The sequence below is a fragment of the Schistocerca piceifrons genome, chromosome X (assembly GCF_021461385.2).
Source record: "Schistocerca piceifrons isolate TAMUIC-IGC-003096 chromosome X, iqSchPice1.1, whole genome shotgun sequence".
Taxonomy (NCBI): Eukaryota; Metazoa; Arthropoda; class Insecta; order Orthoptera; family Acrididae; genus Schistocerca; species Schistocerca piceifrons.
In genome coordinates this window covers 478,833,858-478,850,561 of record NC_060149.1, presented here as the reverse complement: position 1 = coordinate 478,850,561, position 16,704 = coordinate 478,833,858, and the positions used below count along the sequence as shown (strand labels likewise).

The 16,704-nt window shown below is 39.8% G+C and overlaps 1 protein-coding gene across 1 annotated transcript in view; it reads right to left on the bottom strand.

The window, feature by feature from the left end:
• Positions 1 to 16,704, bottom strand: part of LOC124722918 (formin-binding protein 4-like) — a 252,502-nt gene that overhangs the window by 54,735 nt on the left and 181,063 nt on the right. The window lies entirely within an intron of this gene.

The following is a 16,704-nucleotide window of genomic DNA, read 5'->3' as shown; positions in this document are numbered from 1 at the left end:
TTACTGCACTACACACCAATGTGATGCAATACATCACACTATTTTTCAACATAGTCAACAAATCCCTGTAAACAGCTGTTGGATCATTCTACTGATTGTTCAATTTGTTGATGTGACAAACCCATTCCTCAGTCACAGAACCATCCAAGAACTGCTGTGTGAATGTCCTCATCATCACATAATCTGTGACTGCTGCGAATCAGTTCCTCGAATTCCTGGGCATTCTTGTTTGTGATTGATGTCTATGACCTTCCTTCTCTATCAGCATCACCCACAGCTGTGCAGTCTGTCAAATTGTTGGCACCATTTCAACACAACTGGTCATAACATTGCATCTGGCCCATATATTGCCTGAATTTCATGGTGAATCTGAGTGCAATTTAGAAATTTTGCCCACAAGAATCATCCTGTCCCACATATTTCAAATTTGGAGCATATTTCAGTTGCTGCACAATTTCACTCGCACATGAGATGCACCTTTCAGCCATACTGCACCAGAAATGCGATTGCAGGAAACCCAGAACATATATTCTTTCCACTCTTGTTGTGTAACGGTCTTAGCGTGGGACAGCATATATAACTTTTTGAGTCCCCTTGGAGTATATTCTTTTTCTACAGCATTACGTCCTTGACAAAAACTTTTGCTTAACTCATTTCTGGCTTTATCCAGCTTTCAGTATCTACACTGATTTCTGCCTCAGCACTTGCCATGAGCACTTGGGAGTTCTGGTTCCTTCTCACCACAGCTATGGCAATTTGGAACTAAAACAGTGATGTTTTCAAGGTTTTCCATCATCTTATTTTTAACCTGTTCCCTTTGAGACTGTACCCCTGTTTGAAGAATTTCAAGACCCTCTAACCATCCAGTCTACTCCACACAGTCCCTGCTACTGTGTAGCTGCCGCCTGCATGTGTTAGACCACTAATCTATTAAGTGGATCCTGACACTTCTCCACTCTATGATGCAAGTCAAGGAATCAGCAGCCTACATGGCCACAATACTGTCTGAGCCTCTGATTTACACCCTTTACTTGGCTCTGCACCAAAGGTCTGCAATCATCCTGTTGATGCTGTTGCAAATAGTGAGCTCTGCCTTCATCTTGCAAGAAAGACTGACTGTCTTTAGCTTTTCAGAGCAGACGTCAGAAACCAGAGATAATTTCTAGAATTTCTCACGAGCCAAAGTGACACACTTTGTTATCACCAACATGAGCCACCACCTGCAGTTGGCTGCACCCTATACTCTTTATGGCATGTGGACTGACCAGTTACACATTTGGGAACTGGTGGGACTCCCCACAATACGCACACAAAGAGCACATTGGATTTCTGCCCCTCCTTGGCACAGATGTAATACTTCAATCACTTCCCCAGCAGCAACAAATTACTATGGCCACCTTGGAAAAACTCGTGACAATACTGTTCAGGCTCCACTGCCTCAAGTGCACTGACTGCTTCACCCACTTTCAAAGAAATGTGTAGTTTGTTGAATTCGTATCATCGCAAGTGCATTCATGTTGTAGTCGCTCATGCCATATTTTACCATTGCCATAAGAGTCACGTAAGTCATGTCGAGCTCAGGAAGTGGAGCTGCAAGGTTTCAGCTGTAAGTGCCATTTTATTATTAAGCCTTCACAGAACCCTATGCAACCTACATGGTTCGAGGCGTGATCATCCACTAGCATCTGATAAGGAAGATCCTCAGAGGGCCTTTCACAGTGTAAGGGTCCATCTTTGGAAGAAGTTTTAAACATTGTTCAATCCTTTGGAGTTCCCGCTCTGTTGGCCACCAAGTCGAAGCATGGGATGATGTCACCATCACCGATAATGAACTGCATTGGCGCCTAGCAACAAGCTCATGAGCGAAGAGGAAGTTGATGCCATTTGAACCAGGAAATCTAGCTGCAACAGACAAACCTGTCAGCAACAACAATATGGACACCGTTCAGCGCTTCTGTCATGCCCCTCTTGCTTTGTGCAACATAGAGAGCTGCATACCCCAGGCAGCACACGTAATGCCACAAAAGTCACAAGAAAGGCCATATGGCATCGGTTTGTCATTCACAGGCTTCTTCAGAACACATGGACATTGATGTTCATTCTATTTCTTCATTGTCTATAGGTCTGAACAAGCTCTTTATTGAAGTGTTTGTGCTGAACAAACAGTTAATGTTACAAGTGGACACTGGAGCAGTTGTTTCGCTCCTCAACTCTCAAATGTATGTATCGCTCGGCTCCTGTCAAGCCCTGACTGGTAAGCTACAATAAACAGCATATTCCTGTTCTTGGTCAATTTACTGCTGCTACAGCTTACAAATCTGTAGTCTGTCCTATTACATATTTGGCTGTTAATGATCCCCCATTCAGAAAATTTGTTTGAATTATACGCTTTCACTGCTTTTGAATTTTTCTGTTACTGACAATGTGTATCTTGTATCAGATCAGATTCCCTATCATGACCTTGATTCACTTTTCTTCTGAATTTTCATATTTATTTTCTGAGAGATTAGGGTGTGCAAATAAAATGACAGTGCATATCACACTTAACCCTTCAGCTTAGCTGTGTTTCTTGTGAGCACGGCCCATACCTGTGTCCTTACATGAACAATTACACTTACATGAACATTACAAAGTCCGGTTTGGATCGACTGATATCACTAGGCATCATTCAACCAATTTCAACAAGTGATTGGGCTATGCTATTATTGACTGTAAAAAAGCATCAGGTCAGCTCCGACTTTGTAGAGACTATAAAGTGACTGTAAATGCATAGTCTGTTATTGACATATACCATCTGTCCCGAAATGGTGAATTACTTGCATAATTGGCTAGGGACAAATTCTTTTCCAAAACTAATTTAGTTGAGGCCTATCCACTGGCTCGATTAGCTAGCACATCAAAACAATTGCATGGAGGGAACATGTCTTTTGGTCTTTAGCAATACCAATGTTCAGTGTTTTGGAGTGGCTAGTGCCCCAGCTTTCTTCCAATGCTTTTTGGGGCAACTGACAGCAGATGCTCCTTGCTGTGTCAACTATATTGATGTTATTTTAGTAACATACACTGCAACACAAAAACACTTATGTAACCTCAGTTCTCTCTTTTCTGTTTTGCGAACTGCAGGCCTTAAGGGTAATCTTCATAAGTCACAACCTTTTCAACCCTCTAGTGTGTATCTTAGTCATTAAATGTCATCCAGGTAGGGCGTTTGACCCCTGGAACAGCATGTCGCTGCTGCTATGGCTTTGCCTCATCTGACCAAGTTGCAGGAATTACAGGCATTCCTTGGTAAATTAGCATACTATCACAGGTCTATACCGGATGCAGCCACTCTGGTTCCCCAATGCACCAGTTGCTATGGACCAATGTTCCTTTCAAGCGGTCCTTTCAATCTGGTAAACATTTAGTCTTGACTACGGACATCTCCCAGTATGGGGTGGGGGCAGTTTTGACCCAAAGTCATGTGGATGGCTCTCAGAAACCTATCACTTTTGCATCAAAATTGTTCAACACGGCTCAGTAGCACTATTCCCAAGTCAAAAAATAAGTCGTCGTGGTTGTTTATGCATTTAAAAAATTTCATTTATTCTTACATGGTATGAAATCAACTTAGTCATAGCTAACAAATCTTCGATTTCCTCGTTTCATTCTTTAGCTGCTTTACCTGACAAAGCCACTCATCGTCCTAAACAATGGGCCTTACTTTTGTTGTGATATAATTACAACATCAACTGACACACAAAATCACAGCATGCAAGTGTGGAGGCATTGTCTCAGGTGCCCATGGGGCCTGTGCCATTGTTTGATCAGCAAGAATTGTTGTGTTTTCAACTTGGCGTGGAAGCAAGCAGACTATTGATGGTTTCTTCATTACCAGCACCAGGATTGCATCGCAGTAGCTATGCACCCACTGCTTAAATAACTGGTGTGCATGATACAACATAAGTGGCCTTACCATCTGCTGGGCTTGGTATCTGACCTGCTGCAGAACTTCTATGCTTTCCACAATCATCTTTTCCCGTTAAATAGTGTCAGTCTCCTGACGATGCGAGAGGGTACTCCCCATGTTGTGATTCCAGCAATGTTGTGTAGGAGGTTTTCAACCTGTTACATCAAGGTGATTGAGGAGGCTCTTGCACTAAACAACTGGCAGATGGGCAAGTGTTCTGGCGGAGTATAGATTACAAGGTGGAACGCTTTGTTGCAGCCTGCCGCAAGTGTTCAAATCAACAGGTGGTACTCTTGGCCAGTGCCCACACTACCTTGGGGAAGAATTCACATCAACTTTGCTGGATCTTTTTAGACATTTTTTGGTTGTTGGTTGTTGATGCCTTTTTCCAAGGTTCCTTATGTTGTTCACTGTCTGTCTACCACAGCAGGCATGACTGTCAAGGCACAGACAAAAACTTTTTTCTGTCAAAGGTCTGCATTGTACACTGGCGCATCCACAGGCACTTTCTATGCTGTTGCAAGCTGACACAGGTGCCACCTACACTGATGCTGACACCTGCTGCCCACCTGCCAGTGCACTCTACATTACAAAATTGTTAAGGCTTTCGTGGTCATTTGTTGACAAACTGCCTATTGGCTTCTGTCTCGGGTTCTTCGGCCGACGTTCATGTAATGATTTTACTGGCGTTTCACCAGCACGAATGGCTGGCATCGTCTAAGGTTCACCCTCCATTGCCGGTGGTGAAATTGGGCCAAGCTCGCAGCCGCAGACTATATGTACCTGGCCCACCAACGTCCAAAGGCTTCTCCGTTGTCATTTCCGGTGCGGTTCTCCTCTTACTACCTGCGACAGTCATTCGCTGCAGTACGGGAAGCCAGGATCCGTTTACCTTAAGGCTTTCCTCTTTCTTGTTGAAGCTGTTCGTGTGTTTTTGTATTTCTACAGCTTCTCTGAACAAGCGCATGTGATAGTGCTTCTCTACAGCCAGAACTTACGTGTCGGCGAATTTTATTACATGGTCGGTCTCACTCAGTGTGTGCTCTGCCGCGGCCAATTTCTCCACCTGCCCCAGCCTGCAATGTCGCTTATGTTCTTTGATCCTGGTGTTGATTGATCGTCCAGTCATTCCGACATACACTTTTTTGCATGCGCATGGTATATGGTATATTCCTGACATTTGCAAGTGGGTCCCTTTTCTCCTTTGCCAGTCTAAGACACTCTTTGATCTTCCTTGTCAGTTTGAAAATCGTCTTTACGCCATGATTGTGCAATATACGGCCGATTCCGTCCATCACTCTGGGATTGTATGGCAGAAAGGCCATACCCGACATTTCTTGTCCTGATTCCTTACTTCGCCGAATGTTTAGCTCTGTTACATTTCTAATATAATTTGTGGAGTAGCCTTGCTCCGCAGAACACTTTCCAGGCGTTGCATTTCACATGTGAGGTGCTGCGGGTCATATATTCATCCTGCTCGCGTTATGAGCGTATTAATCATGCCTCTTTTCTGGCTCAGGTGGTGGTTTGATAGTTTGTGCACGTATTGGTCTGTGTGTGTCGGTTTTCTATACATGCTGTGTCCCAGGTTTTCACCATCCCTTGTGGCCAGCACATCTAGAATAGATGTGCATACAGAAATGCACACTCATTTGACTAGCATGCCATTCAGCTACTCTGGGCTCCCATCATGGGCCGCCAAGCTCGGTCCAGTGCCTCTATATCCTGCAACCGATAGCGAGCAGCTCCTGGCAGGACCCCATCTCAGTAATACTCCCCCTCTCCGTAATGCTTGTATGCTGACCAAACCTACTGGTAACAAATCTAGTGGCTCACTTCTGAACTGCTTTTATGTCTTCCTTTAATCTGACCTGATGGGGATGCTAAACACTCAAGCAGTACTCAAGAAAGTGTCCCACTAGTGTTCTATATGTGGTCTCCTTTATGCATGAGCTAACCTTTCCTTAAATTCTCCCAATAAACTGAACTCAGCCATTCGCCTTTCCCTAATGCCTTACGTGCTCATTGCATTTCATAATGCTTTGCAACATTGCACCTAGATACTCAGTTGAAGTGACTGTCAAGCACCAGACTACAAATGCTGTATTCGAACCTTACAGAGTCATTTTCCCTACTTATATGCATTAACTTACATTTTCCTATATTCTGAGCAAGCTGACATTCACCACACCAACTAGAAATTTTCCCTTCTACAGTCATTCAGTGATGACATCTTCCCATAAACCACAGTGTCATCAGCAAACAGTTGCACATTGCAGCTCATGCTGTCTCTCACATCATTTAATATATATAAAATAACAGCACTCCTATCACACTTCCATGGGGCACTCCTGACAATACCCTTGTCTCTTATGAACACTCATCATAAGAGACAATGTACTAGCTTCTATTACACAAGAAGTCATCAAGCTACTCACATACCTAGGAACCTAATCCATATGCTCGGATCTTTGTTAATAGTCTGAAGTGTGGCAAATGTTTTTTGGAAATATGGAACAATCTGTCTGTTGTCCTCGATGCGTAGTTCGCAGGATACCATGTGAGAAAAGAGTAAGTTGAATATCACATGAGTAGTGCTTCGAAAATCATGCTGATTTGTGCATATGGAGCTTTTCCATCTCAAGGAAGAATTCTGCAGCAGACCGATGTTAAGGATATTGGTCTGCAATTTTATGGGTCTGCTATTCCACCATTCTTATCTACAGGAGTCACTAGCACTTTCTTCCAGTCACTTGTGACTTTGTGCTGGACAAGGGATTTGCAATAAATACAAAGTAAGTAACGAGCCAAAGCAGTAAAGTACCCTCTGTAAAGCAAAACTGGGATTCCGTCTGGACCTGGCAGCTTACTTGTTTTCAACTCTTTCAGTTCTTCTCTATTGCAGGGATTCCCATTACTATGTCCTCCATATGGGAGTCTGTGCAATGATCAAGCAATGATATGTTTGTACGGTCTCCCTGTGCAATGATTTCTTAAACATAAAATTTAAAAGTCAAGTTTCCTTGTGTTGTCATCTATTGCCACAAAACATTGGTTGATGAGTGTGCAGATTCAAGCCTTCAACCTAGTTAACAATTTTAGGGAGGACCAGAAATTTCTTAGGTTCTTGGCAAGAGTTTCTGCTAACATACGGCAGAGGAAGTTTTTGTATTCTTCATGCATTGATCTTTTTACAGACATATGAATTTCTACTTAATTTTGACTGTCATCTTTTGCGTGTACTTTTCTAAACTGTGACCGCAACAATGTCTGCTTTTCCAGCATTTTCTGAATTTTCTAATTAAACCACAGTAGGTGGTTTCCAATCTTAATCCACTTACTCGGCATGTACTTCTCCAGAATGCAATTTACAATCAGTTTAAACTTTGCCTATAATTATCCTATGTATGTAATAATGGGACTGACCATTGGCTAAGCGAGATGCTAAGAACTGCTTATATACTGTTTCTAGCATAATTACTCTCGAACCCCTGATAAATTTATTAACTTTAGTGACCATCGGCATTATGATGACAACCTCATCACTAATCCCTGTCTTCATACTGAAACTGCTGACATGGTCAGACCTGTTTGTTATTACAGGGTCTAAAATATTTCCATTGCGCATAAGCCGTAGAACTAGCTGCTCAAGACAGTTTTCAGGAAACATTTTCAAAACCAATTCACAAGACTGACTGTCAATACCAACTGCAATGAATCTATACATGTCCCAGCGCATCATCTAATAATGGACTCTGTGGATGTTTCAGTGCTAGTGAGCATAAACTATCTTTGAATGATTCCAAAACTGTCACTGCAGGATTGGGTGCCTGGTAAAAATATCTGATAATTAACTTTAGTTCTACTTGGCCTGTTCTTCATGTCCAAATAACTTCACAGTTAAAACTCAATTTCGACCTTAATAGACACAATACTTTTGTTGACTGCAATAACACTCCCCTTCTAATTGCATCAAATCTGTCCTTTCAATATACATTCCATGTCTTGCTTAATACGTTGGAGCTGCTCGGTTCTGAGATTAATCGGAGTGCAACAGCTCCCCTGGAGGGAAGTAAATTCAGGAACTTTGTTACGAGTACTTCAACAATTTACTGTTAAAATTTTAACAGTTGAAGGGTCTTTACTTCGTATGTGGTCCGATTTCACTCTCTGTATTTTTAATTTCAAATGTTCATCAGAGGACCTGAAATTCCTGCATAGCCTGAAAACCCTCACGTGCACTGCAAAAGTGCTACCTGAGTACCTGCTTCGTTCATGTAGTGCACTCCTGAGCTATCAAGAAGAATCCTACAATTCTGCACCCCATAACACAGGTCCTGAAAAATGCAGCCAAGACCATCACAGAATTGACAGAGCCTCTGGTTGAGACCCTCCATTTGACTCCAAACCAAAAGACTCCAATCAACTCAAGGAAAGATGCTGCAAATTTTGAGTTCTGCCTTTGACCATGCAAGCGAGGCCAGCAGTCTTCACCATTTGTACCAGTCACCCGTATGAACTGAAAACCCAAGGGACAGATGTGAGCCATAACTGCACCCTGCAGCAAGACACCACTCACCCTCAGGCAAGAGTGGATCCCCCATGTCAGCTACACTGCAAGGTTCCTGGGCAACAAAGTCTGTGGGCGAAACAAGTGACACCTGTGATGTTCCATATGATGTGGCAGATTATCCATCACCACTACACACTGAGGAAGCAACCTGAAGACAGAGGACTGTGGCCAAAACATATTCAGTTGTTCACGTACTGTGGCCAGCTCCTGTGTCTGCATACAGCATGCACACATACTATGCAGCCCAGTAGTGTGAACTTAAGAATTAACTATGAAAGCTAAATATGTAACTTGTTACAGTCCTGGTGTGTTACAGGCCACAGCTGGAGACCAACTGAACTGTGACCAATGGAATGCTGACCATTCAACACAAACAAATGACAAATGCACTACAGACTGCATGTATAAACTCTTTGCAGGTACTAAAATGTGAGACTACACCTTTAAAGTACAAATATATGACAGGAATTTAAGAATTAACCTGTAAAAGCACACAGAAGAAGTTAAATAAATAACTCGCTACTTTCCTAGCAAGCCACAGCTGGTAGCTGGAGCATGACTGAAGTATGTGAAGCACAGTAATACCCATTGGCAACAGCCTCCAGGTGACTGTCTGAAGCCAGTGCCACCTGGAGCTGTGAGCGGAGGTATCCCACCTAACAAGGGAGCAGTCCAATCTGACATGTAAAAACCTGCCCTGAAATTTGTTGTACAAGAAGAATAAACCACAAGTTATACACAATGTCAAAATTTTTGCTGCTAAGACACAAGGGGGAAAAAAAAGAAAGAAAAAAAATTGAAATTGTGGAATTCATAGTTCGCCAGGTGGCTGGAGAAATGTACACTCCTACTATAGCTGTAGCAGACAGCACAGGGGCAACACTGCAGGCACAAGGCCTTGATTGATGACACATCAGTAAGCAGATAATACAGCATAAAAAAGTTGTAATTTGTAAAGTGAGTTTCAGTTTCCACTGATAGTTTCACTGACACAGTTGTTTACTTTACTATTCGCTCAAATTTTCAACTTATTTAATATCCACAATAATTAGCAGTTGCCTTTGAAGTGTCACCAAGTTTTAACAATGGAGGCATTTTCTTTTCTTTCTTTTTTTTTTGGGTATATATGCTTGTTAAGAGCATTTGTCTTTGTGCAGGTGCCAGAGTTTCACAGTAATGTGGTAGCCAATTAATGTTTTCCACCTCACAAAGATTAAATAAGAGGAACGTGGTATGCAAACGAAATCACCTACTTCTTTTGAAGACCTACATATGTCTTACTTATCAGTTACTTTCTTGGATATTCACTCAAATTATTTTAATATTTTGTTAGAAATTGTGGAAACATTACAATGCTAGTGAGTTCATGAATTGTGGTTCAAACAATGATTGTTGTGCTACTTAAAGTGCAGACCAAAAAATAAATTACCTTCCTGGCCAAAAGAAAACATGGAGAGTAATAGCTTCCCATAACAAAGAAAGGCTGTAAATTTCTTTGTTAAGCGCAGGAGGGAGAAAATACTTACAGTTAAGCTGTCTGCAAAGCCAGTTTCATTTTGAAAAATCTGAATGTGAATTGTATAAGTGGAAGAAAGATTTACATGCAATTTGAAACATGCACCAAAATCAAACTTGTAAAAGTGTGAAAGAAAAACTATTTTACAGATTCAGAACTGTTCGTGAGAGTCAAAGTGCCATTACTAAGGCAAACATGTGTGGCTAGGCCCTCTGAATTGTGAGTTAAATAAATGTTAAACAGGTTTGGAAAATTATATGGAAAAGGGAATCACAAAATTATGAAGTTTATTTCACGTAAATCAATAGAGGAGATGGTATTAATTGGTGGTACTACAGACAAATTCATAGCTTCTTTTTATCCCCTAAAATGCTGTGTATGAAGCCAGTCAGTGAAGTTTCATGAAAGAATTGCATGCAAATCACACTCCGTCATTTCAAGCATAGGAAGATCATTGCTTGTGCAATCGACAGTGTTGTTAAACTTCAGTCATTTGTGCATTGTCAGCTTGCAACAGCATGTTTTATGAACTTGATAAAAGTATGCCTGGTATGAAGCACAATATGAAGAACAGTGACCACGACCACTTCTTACTCCATCCCAGTTCGTCTAAATAAAACTAGTAATTACTATGAAGTGCCTGAATGCATTAATTTTTCTTTTATTAGATGTACCTTATGTATGGAAAATGTTTGTTTTCATCATCCAGTACACACTTCACATTTTTGTGATGAGTACAGTGAATAAACAAGGAACTGTTTCATTATCAGTAAAATATGTACTATTCAAAAATTATCATAAGAACTGTGTTGCAGGAACATTTATAAAATATTTCATGTCAACAAATTAAAGTCCTGATTGATGGAAATCGTCTGTAATGTAATATAATACGCTGTCTTGATTTTGTTTCCTCTGCCGGTCACTTGTGTAAGAATAGAGTATTTGCTTTCTGGAAATCGTCTTAAATGGTTAATTATGTCATTTTCTGCTCACAACATGCTTTTCTTCCTCTTGAATTTCAGTATTTTTTTTAAGTGGAAATAAATTTCAAATAACTTGAAAGCCCACTAAAATGCTCCATTTGAGTCACGTGATGCTGTGTGTCATCACCGGCTAGCTTACTGCTCCCACTGTCGTAAAGTTCATTCACAGTGATATCTTGTTTTGAAACTTACATTTCAGAAAATGGGTTACAAATGGTGTGCAGTACCACACTGCACAAATACACCTGTAGGAAATTTCTGAAATATTGTTTCTGAATGTTCCAAAGAATTAGAAGATCCATAAATGTTGTTGCAGTGTACAGGCAAAACACCACCACATCGATGCACAAGTTGCCTAACTTAAGAATGTCTTGCACTCTGAAGTTGACATTAATTTACCTCTAAAATATGGTTTCGCACCTTTTCAAGGAAGGACAGCATCATTCAACAAAATTGAACTCACGGTGAAAATTGGGAGAATTGACTGTTGTTACATCCAATATTATACACACTACAATCTGTTAACATCAGCTCAGTTGGTAGACTGCTGGACTCTAATATTTTATAAACAGTTGTCTACTGGTCACTGATTCAAATCTGGTCCGAAGGAATATTTTAGCTTTTTTGTAAAAAACTTAACAGTCCTCCCATATGAAAACCAAATCATATTTACGAAACTTCACATCACCATTCTGAAACATAGTATTGCTGAGATTTCCCTGTCTTTTACATAAGCTTACATTAGCAATCGCTGTTCAGAGACATCACCTTCAAGAAGATATCTAGTTAATGTGACCACACACTTTTTACTTTATTGCAAACAATTCTTTTTTATCTTTGCACTGTCCAACTAGGACCCTTATTGTTTAAAGTTTCATCACCTTACTTAAAGATAAAGTAAGTCGTTCAGACACTGACATTAGTTTCAACTCACAAACATCCCACCTCTTATGTTTGTGTTACCAACATGTTGTGCATGCTTTGTATCTTTCAAAATACAAAACCTCATTGCCATACACCTTGTTGTACTGTGGACGTGTGGTACTACCTTCAACACTATCAACGTTTTCCAAAAATGTGAATTTTGTCTACACAAATAAAATGCATTTCTCTTTTGTTGTCCATTTCTCTGACTAAAATTAATGTGAAGCTATATATAATACATCACAACATTGAAACAACTGCCACAATGAATTCTTGCTAATGCTACATTGCACTACCTCTCGGGATTGCCTTGTATATGAGGAAATCAACACTAAGATTTGCCAAGAATTTACTGTGCTCTGGGCCAAAGTTTATGGCTGCAGTGACAATGAACAATGGTACTTGTAAGTTTAACAGGTTAAGGTAATTTTAGTTTCTGAAAGTATTCATGTGAATATGACAGTCAGCAATCTAGATATAAGATATGGAAGCATTTTGAGTGAGTTTAATGACTGCACAGGGAGCAGGGAAAAAAATGCCCACCCTTGCACAAATTGCTGCCCTAAATGTATGGAGTGTGAACACGCCAATTTCTGGAAGGTTTTCACTGTCAGCATTCACAAAATTACTTTCCATTATTATGTAAAAATAGCTAAACTGTTTGCAGAAAAAGTGTTGAAAAACCTAGTAACTTTGGCTAACAATCCCGTAACATATGTATAGCTTTGTCTTACTCCTAGTCTGTGTCATCATGGGAGCTTCAGCCAATAAGCAGTGTGTTTTCAATCATGTGACCAAATCCTGAAAATCAATGATTTTTAATCTTTAAATACATGACAATAAGATACTTTGTGGCAATTCTCACTGAAAATCTTATCTAAATGTTATAATCATTCAGAATGTCAACAGTCTGAACCATAATTTAAACACAGTAAAATAGCCTATTACAAATTCAACAGTTTAGCTGTTAATATGAACTGCAAGTTATTCAAAAAATTAATTACATGAAACACTTTTGGTATGGTTTACGTACTTAAATTCGCATGTTTTAACTCTTTGGACTTTGCACTACATGGTGCTATGTTCTCTTGTCTGCTTCTTTGCCGCGTAACACGCTAGGCAGGAGGAGCTGTACAAACAGCTGTTATAAGCAATTCTTCATGTGGCAAAACTAAGAAACTTAGCAGCTAAAATTCTGGCAGTGCACTTCTTTTGGTGTATTCTTCCTGTGAGAAAAATTTCAAGGTAGGTTTTGATATGTTGGACTAGACTATTCCCTTGTGAGGTTGCATGTCAACACAGTATTCGTAGTCCCTATCCATTCCACAATGGCTCTAAAGAGTACGTAAATCCATAGTACCCAGTTAATAAACACAAGTCTGTGCCTAGTACATACCCAAACATGAGAAATTAAAGATTGAACTACAAAGGCACACAAACAAAGCTAAATAAATGACTCGCTTCAACTTAGGAGCTTCTAGTATAATGAACAAACAAGCTGTCTACACTGCTGGTATTGCTTGAATATTTATATCTGCATACAGATCTTTCAGATATCTGTGGTAGCACTTTTAATCAACTACATGCCAATTCTCAGTATTTTATTACAACCTACGCAATAAAAATCATGCATTATTGGTAGATCTTTATTTTACTATTGGCTTTAATCATCATATTATCATAGCCTGTAGAACTATAACATTAAAAACACAACTTTATGGTCTTGTGTCTCAATGGCCTACGTTCTAAAGCATATAAAAAAATTAGATGTTTACATCTGTTTTCCATGCATGGAAAAAGTTCAACTACATTATGCCTCTCCTTTTGTATTCATGGCCCATGTGAACTTGATTTAAGTTTGCCTCATATGTCTGGATGGAGCCTAATCCATATGATGTTACCACACAAAAATCTGAGGAGGTGGCCAGGAATTAAATTTGGAACCTTTACGTCAGAGGGAAGTTACACTAAGCATTAAACCACACAGAGGAACAATTTCTTGAAAGTTTTAATCTCTGACTCTTTCTGCATAAAGCAGTTGTTCTTGTACATGAGAATTTAATCACAACTCCTCAGCTGGGAGATATGATGTTCTATAGTGATGATGATGACAGATTTAGGGTACTCATCAGAATGTTGTTAATGACTTTGCTGATGTGAGCATATGTATCTAATAACAATATTAGGGAAGGAAAGTGGCTACTCACCATACAGTGGAGATGCTGAGTCACAATACGCACAACAAAAAGATTCACACAATCATAGCTTTTGGCCATTAAGGGCTTTGTCACCAATAGACACACACACACACACACACACACACACACACACACACACACAAACGCAACTTGCACACACGTCTGCTGTCTCAGACAACTGACAACTGAAACCACACTATCTAGTAACTTACACAAGGTGTTTCTTCTCATGTGGACGGAAATAAGCCATTATTAGAAGACAGGTACTCTGATGGAACCTTTAGTTCACTGCAATTTGAAAATATTTTCAGATACGGACAGCTTTCTAAAGATATCTGGCTATATTAATGCCTAGGAACCTCCAAGCCAGACCTGGGAGGAGAGTCTCAACAGTTTGCGATCAGTGGCGATTGGCATTAAGTGTGGCGATGAAGAATTGAAAAAGATATGTTTTGAACAGAAACACAAAAATAGTGTGTGTGTTCAGTAAGAAATGACCATTGTCTCTTTTTAAACTTTATGAAGAATATTATGGAGAGAAAAAAAAAAAAAAATTGTAGCACAGATCCTTTTTAACACATTAAAATATCCCAATAACATGTGGAGGTGTGTAACTGACACAATGTACATTGAACTAGCATCTCCATTCAAAGATTTTATTGGCTGAGTGGCATAAGACAATGCAAGGACTCAATGAAAAAGTAAGGAAAATCCATCACTGGTTATACCGTTTGAAAACCAAGAAACATACAATCAAACAGTTTTATCGTACAACTTTGTTCCTCTTATGAAAAACAGTGCACTTGAATATCAGGTTGCACAATGTTTGCTGATTATTATAAAAATAGCCACTCTGATAAACAAACATAATGATTTTAAAACACATATTACTTCTCGAAACTCCAAATCTCTAATCCTATAATTAGCTATATTTTTAGAACTGTATTAAGATATAACTTAGGAGTTTTAATTTTTATATATTTATAAGGATGTGTGACATGTCCGAAAGAACAGACACCATATCCATACAAATATATAGTTCTGGCAATACCGGCCATGACCTCCTCCTTCTGTGCGGATGCACACATATTACCCGAACTCTTACGGGACTTGGTAAGAATGTCTTCCACAAGTAATAAGTGTGTTGCATAGGGACACTACGAATGTAGTGTGTGGACATATAAGGTGAGAATGTGGGTCTCGTGGGAGGCATGCGCGAGATAGTCCCTGCAGTCGCACTATCCTCTGTGCCCTCGGTCGCTCAGACGGATAGAGCATCTGGCATGTAAGCAGATCCCGGGTTCGAGTTCCGGTCGGGGCACACATTTTCACCTGTCCCTGTTCATATATATCAACGCCCATCAGCAGCTGAAGGTATTAATATATAATTCTAATAGGATTTTTAGGTCCTTTCAATGGTTTACTGATCAACAGCTCTGTAGTTTATCACAACAAGTAAGCAAATACCCTGTAGATAATACAGTCAACAGTGATGGAGCACAAGATGAGACGAGACTAGACTAGGATGGGAAAAGAAGTTGGCCATAGCTTTGTTGAACAAAGAACATCCCAACAATTGTCAGTTGTGATTTAAGGGAAGTATGAGAAATCTAATAACAGATAGCTGTGTGTTATACCTCCCGAAAATCTTGTAACCACTGGAACACATTGTCCAGTGCAACATACTGCATTTTGCAACTGTTTCATTTGGAGACACAAAACAGATTCAGGCAAATAGTCTGCCAGTTACAAAAATTGTTCACTTGTAGCAGTTTTGATCCTTAGTGTACTCACTCTGCTTATGCCTGCTTGAAATATTTATTGCAACTGCAGATTTGACATCTAGTGATTTTCAGGCATAATGGGATATTGAACATTTTACAGTGTTCAGTTGTGACATGCTGGAACATAGTTTCTGGCAGTCTGAGGCAAATAACTACGGTTGTATAAGCTTTTCACTCGGATCATGTGAGCATGAGCCATGTGATGAGCATGGAAACATCTTTCCCCTTACATAAAAATAAAAACTTCATCCACAATACACTCAAAAACAAATTGCTCATGGCTCGAGTCGTCATGGTGATAGATAGATCACAATGGTTCTCAGACTGCTGGAAACTATGTTCCGTCATGTCAGGATTTAATGTTTTAGAGTGGCATTTAACATCCCCCATGTCTGAAAATGTCAAAATGCTGAAACTGCAACTGGAATAAATATTGTCAACAGCACATGCAGGATGACTGCATACAAAAATTACATAAAGCCTGTGGACCCAGTTTCACCAAAGTTTTGATACTGATGTCTGTACTGTTTGTTTCTATAATAGCTCAATAATTGAACTTAGGAACTTAATTTCAACATTTAATTTTAAAGGAACCTTTTACACAGATAAGATTTCAGGTGCATTTTAGCACAGTTAGTTACAATACTAATTCCTTCAGTGAAACATAAGCCATATTTAAAAGTCAGGAACAGATACACACAACAACAAGATGTTTTGGAATGTTAAGTGCTATGTGTGAGGTATAATGGCAGACAATCATTACTTAAACAGGTAGCA